The sequence below is a fragment of the Hoplias malabaricus genome, unplaced genomic scaffold (assembly GCF_029633855.1).
Source record: "Hoplias malabaricus isolate fHopMal1 unplaced genomic scaffold, fHopMal1.hap1 scaffold_25, whole genome shotgun sequence".
NCBI lineage: Eukaryota > Metazoa > Chordata > Actinopteri > Characiformes > Erythrinidae > Hoplias > Hoplias malabaricus.
The window spans coordinates 246,646-252,302 of record NW_027101111.1 but is presented as its reverse complement, the minus strand read 5'-3'; the positions used below and the strand labels follow the sequence as shown (position 1 = coordinate 252,302).

General features: G+C 59.1%; 1 pseudogene; it reads right to left on the bottom strand.

The window, feature by feature from the left end:
- Positions 1–4,673: 4,673 nt before the first annotated feature.
- Positions 4,674–5,657, bottom strand: part of LOC136684637 (28S ribosomal RNA) — a 4,392-nt pseudogene continuing 3,408 nt past the window's right edge.

The following is a 5,657-nucleotide window of genomic DNA, read 5'->3' as shown; positions in this document are numbered from 1 at the left end:
AAGCCCAGAGGGCGTCACTCCTCGGGCATGAAATACGCTATACCGGGGTCCATGGAAGTCCTTTTAGACCTCCAGAGAGGGGGGGCCGGGCTTACCACCACCCTTAGCCCAGAGGGCACCACTCCTCGGGCTTGAAATTCGCATCACCGGGGTCCATGGAAGTCTCGACTTAGGTTTTGGAAACCTCCAGAGGGGGGGCTGCACTTACCACCACCCTAAGCCCAGAGGGCGTCACTCCTCGGGCATGAAATACGCTATACCGGGGTCCATGGAAGTCCTTTTAGACCTCCAGAGAGGGGGGGCCGGGCTTACCACCACCCTTAGCCCAGAGGGCACCACTCCTCGGGCTTGAAATTCGCATCACCGGGGTCCATGGAAGTCTCGACTTAGGTTTTGGAAACCTCCAGAGGGGGGGCTGCACTTACCACCACCCTTAGCCCAGAGGTTCATCACTCCTCGGGCATGAAATTCGGATAACCGGGGTCCATGGAAGTCAGTTTAGACCTCCAGAGAGTGGGGCCGGGCTTACCACCACCCTAAGCCCAGAGGGCGTCACTCCTCGGGCATGAAATTCGGACAACCGGGGTCCATGGAAGTCAGTTTAGACCTCCAGAGAGTGGGGCCGGGCTTACCACCACCCTAAGCCCAGAGGGCGTCACTCCTCGGGCATAAAATTCGGATAACCGGGGTCCATGGAAGTCAGTTTAGACCTCCAGAGAGTGGGGCCGGGCTTACCACCACCCTAAGCCCAGAGGGCGTCACTCCTCGGGCATGAAATACGCTACACCGGGGTCCATGGAAGTCTCGACTTAGGTTTTGGAGACCTCCAGAGGGGGGGCCGGGCATACCACCACCCTTAGCCCAGAGGGCGTCACTCCTCGGGCATGAAATACGCTTAACCGGGGTCCATGGAAGTCAATCTAGACCTCCAGAGAGGGGGGGCCGGGCTTACCACCACCCTTAGCCCAGAGGGCATCACTCCTCGGGCATGAAATTCGCATCACCGGGGTCCATGGAAGTCAGTTTAGACCTCCAGAGGGGGGGCTGAGCATACCACCACCCTTAGCCCAGAGGTGTGCTCCTCATCGGGCATGAAATACGCTTCACCGGGGTCCATGGAAGTCATTCGAGACCTCCAGAGGGGGGGCCGGGCATACCACCACCCTTAGCCCAGAGGTGAGTCACTCCTCGGGCATCAAATTCGCATCACCGGGGTCCATGGAAGTCAGTTTAGACCTCCAGAGGGGGGGCTGAGCATACCACCACCCTTAGCCCAGAGGTGTGCTCCTCATCGGGCATGAAATACGCTTCACCGGGGTCCATGGAAGTCATTCGAGACCTCCAGAGGGGGGGCCGGGCATACCACCACCCTTAGCCCAGAGGTGAGTCACTCCTCGGGCATCAAATTCGCATCACCGGGGTCCATGGAAGTCAGTTTAGACCTCCAGAGGGGGGGCTGAGCATACCACCACCCTTAGCCCAGAGGTGTGCTCCTCATCGGGCATGAAATACGCTTCACCGGGGTCCATGGAAGTCATTCGAGACCTCCAGAGGGGGGGCTGGGCATACCACCACCCTTAGCCCAGAGGTGAGTCACTCCTCGGGCATCAAATTCGCATCACCGGGGTCCATGGAAGTCATTTAGACCTCCAGAGAGGGGGGCCGAACCTACCAGCAACCTTAGCCCAGAGGGCGTCACTCCTCGGGCTTCAAACTCCCATCATCGGGGTTCCATGGAAGTCTCGACTTAGGTTTTGAACCGTTCCGGGGTCACCTCCAGTGAGATAACGCGGAAATCTCACTATATTCATGCCCACAGGCGAACCAGAGCCTTGGGCTTGTCATAGTTACATACGGTGTACCCAAACTTTCGTCTTTTCTAAAGGAACCCTAATGTCCTGACGGCACCGCACTGGAAACCCCCATGCCCTCTGAATTTTTACCACTCCGAGGTGCTCCGTTTTGGGCTTGCTACCTAGGGCGAAGAGGGTCAGAAATTTTTCTAAGTCCTACTTTAAAACGTCCCACTGGGAGACCACTAGGGTTAGCACTTTGCCAAAAAATCACGGCTGAATGCAATTTTCACGCCTCGCACCCTTTGTTCGTTTAGATTTAACAAAAAAATCAACCGAACCCCCTTTTTAACAACGCTTTGCCGAATTTAGCTCACTTTTCCCGGCCTGGAATATCTCACGCTTGCCCCCCACGGTACTTACCTCCGGGGAAGACACCCCCGTCGCTGCCAACACCCATGCCCGGCCCAGGCTCACCCGACTCGGCCTCGCTAGCTCCATCGCCCGCTCCAAACCTCCGGGGAGAAGACCCCCATCGCCGCCAACGCCCATGCCCGGCCCAGGCTCACCCGACTCGGCCTCGCTAGCTCCATCGCCCGCTCCAAACCTCCGGGGCTGGACCTCCACCAACCCAGCGCACCTCTCGAACCTATCCGGCCCACACTTAAGCACTCCTCCTCGGACTAAACCATTCAGCCCGCGCCGCTGGAACGAGCGCCCACTGGAAGACCTGAGCCTCAAACCCGCGCGCTTTACGGTTCTCTATCTCCCCGGGCTCGGAGCACTTTTCTCGGCCATGGGACCTCCAGGGGGGGCCCCTCTTAGCTCCGTCATCATTTCTCTAAGTCTCACTCCGCCCACTGGAAGACCTGAGCCCCAAACCCGCGCGCTTTACGGTTCTCTATCTCCCCGGGCTCGGAGCACTTTTCTCGGCCATGGGACCTCCAGGGGGGGCCCCTCTTAGCTCCGTCATCATTTCTCTAAGTCTCACTCCGCCCACTGGAAGACCTGAGCCCCAAACCCGCGCGCTTTACGGTTCTCTATCTCCCCGGGCTCGGAGCACTTTTCTCGGCCATGGGACCTCCAGGGGGGGCCCCTCTTAGCTCCGTCATCATTTCTCTAAGTCTCACTCCGCCCACTGGAAGACCCGAGCCCCAAACCCGCGCGCTTTACGGTTCTCTATCTCCCCGGGCTCGGGGCACTTTTCTCGGCCACGGGACCTCCAGGGGAGGCCCCTCTTGGCTCCGTCAATATTCCTTTAAGTCTCATTCCGCCCACTGGAAGACCCGAGCCCCAAACCCGCGCGCTTTACGGTTCTCTATCACCCCGGGCTCGGAGCACTTTTCTCGGCCATGGGACCTCCAGGGGGGGCCCTTCATGGCTCCGTCAATATTCCTTTAAGTCTCACTCCGCCCACTGGAAGACCCGAGCCCCAAACCCGCGCGCTTTACGGTTCTCTATCTCCCCGGGCTCGGGGCACTTTTCTCGGCCATGGGACCTCCAGGGGGGGCCCTTCATGGCTCCGTCAATATTCCTTTAAGTCTCACTCCGCCCACTGGAAGACCCGAGCCCCAAACCCGCGCGCTTTACGGTTCTCTATCACCCCGGGCTCGGAGCACTTTTCTCGGCCATGGGACCTCCAGGGGGGGCCCTTCATGGCTCCGTCAATATTCCTTTAAGTCTCACTCCGCCCACTGGAAGACCCGAGCCCCAAACCCGCGCGCTTTACGGTTCTCTATCACCCCGGGCTCGGAGCACTTTTCTCGGCCATGGGACCTCCAGGGGGGGCCCTTCATGGCTCCGTCAATATTCCTTTAAGTCTCACTCCGCCCACTGGAAGACCCGAGCCCCAAACCCGCGCGCTTTACGGTTCTCTATCACCCCGGGCTCGGGGCAATTTTCTCGGCCATGGGACCTCCAGGGGAGGCCCCTCTTGGCTCCGTCAATATTCCTTTAAGTCTCATTCCGCCCACTGCCATACCCGAGGTCTTTAACCGCGGCGTTCACGGTTCTCTATCACCCCGGGCTCGGAGCACTTTTCTCGGCCATGGGACCTCCAGGGGGGGCCCCTCATGGCTCCGTCAACATTCCTCTAAGTCTCATTCCGCCCACTGCCATACCCGGGCTCGGAGCATGTACTTCGGCCATGGGACCACAAGAGGGCGCCCTTCTTAAGAAATTGCTGACATCCAGGACCATTCAAGGGAGCGACCTGCCTCCCTATGCCCGCCACCGGCTTCCTCTAACCGGTGTACGGACTCTCGGGGCCCGCGCCCCCAGAGAACCAGAGTTTCAGAAATTGCACTAAGTCCAGACATCCAGGACCATTCAAGGGAGCGACCTGCCTCCCTATGCCCGCCACCGGCTCCCTCTAACCGGTGTACGGACTCTCGGGGCCCGCGCCCCCAGAGAACCAGAGTTTCAGAAATTGCACTAAGTCCAGACATCCAGGACCATTCAAGGGAGCGACCTGCCTCCCTATGCCCGCCACCGGCTCCCTCTAACCGGTGTACGGACTCTCGGGGCCCGCGCCCCCAGAGAACCAGAGTTTCAGAAATTGCACTAAGTCCAGACATCCAGGACCATTCAAGGGAGCGACCTGCCTCCCTATGCCCGCCACCGGCTCCCTCTAACCGGTGTACGGACTCTCGGGGCCCGCGCCCCCAGAGAACCAGAGTTTCGGAAATTGCACTAAGTCCGATTTTCGCCCACTACGAGACCTAAAACCGTCATCCAGGATTTCACAGGGGAGTACCCACCTCCCCTATGCCCGCCACCGGCTCCCTCTAACCGGTGTACGGAGTCTCCGGGGCCCGCGCCCCAGAGAACCAGACCTGGACCGCTCCGGAGGGCCGGGGGTTTGCTTTCGCCTTCCCCCCGACAAATGTTTGAGTGGACGGGATGACTTTCAATGGATCGCGGTATATGCACCCGCTCTGCCACTTACGACACCCGCACTCCGAATCAGGTCGTTTACGAGTCATTTCACACCCGGATCAAGAGACATTTGCTTTGACGAGGGAGGTGGACCGAGGCGTTCATTAGCCCCGGTCCGGTTCCAGTGTCATGCGGCTCTCGTCACCGGCGGTGGGGAGGAAAGCACCTCCCACCCCGGCTATCCAAGACCAAGCTCACCGATGCTGGGCGCGGATGTATCGCTCCTTCTAGGCGGGATTCCGACTTAGAGGCGTTCAGTCGTAAGCCCTCGGATGATAGCCTTGCACCAGTGGCTGCACAGCCAAGCGCGAGTACCATGTATCCGAACCTGCGGTTCCTCTCGTACTGGGCTGGATTACTATCGGAGCAACGGTCAACATCAGTAGGGTAAAGCTAACCTGTCTCACGACGGTCTAAACCCAGCTCACGTTCCCTGTTAGTGGGTGAACAATCCAACGCTTTGCGAATTCTGCTTCGCAATGATAGGAAGAGCCGACATCGAAGAATCAAACGGCGACGTCGCTATGAACGCTTGGCCGCCACAAGCCAGTTATCCCTGTGGTAACTTTTCTGACACCTCCCGCTTAAAACCCAAAAAGCAGACGGAAGGATCGTTAGGCCCCGCTTTCACGGTCCGTATTCATACTGAAAATCAGGATCAAGCCGGCTTTTGCCCTTATGCTCTACGGGAGGTTTCTGTCCTTCCCTGAGCCCGCCTTAGGACACCTGCGTTACGCTTTGACAGGTGTACCGCCCCAGTCAAACTCCCCACCTGTCACTGTCCCCGGAGGGACTCGCCCCGGGCACGGAGGCCCGCAACATGAGTGTAACCGGACTCACTGCCAAGCGACCCACCCAGGGCTTAGCACCTTGGAACAAGGAACCCCCAGCAAGGAAAGGGTTCCCACCGACACCTTCACCGGGTTA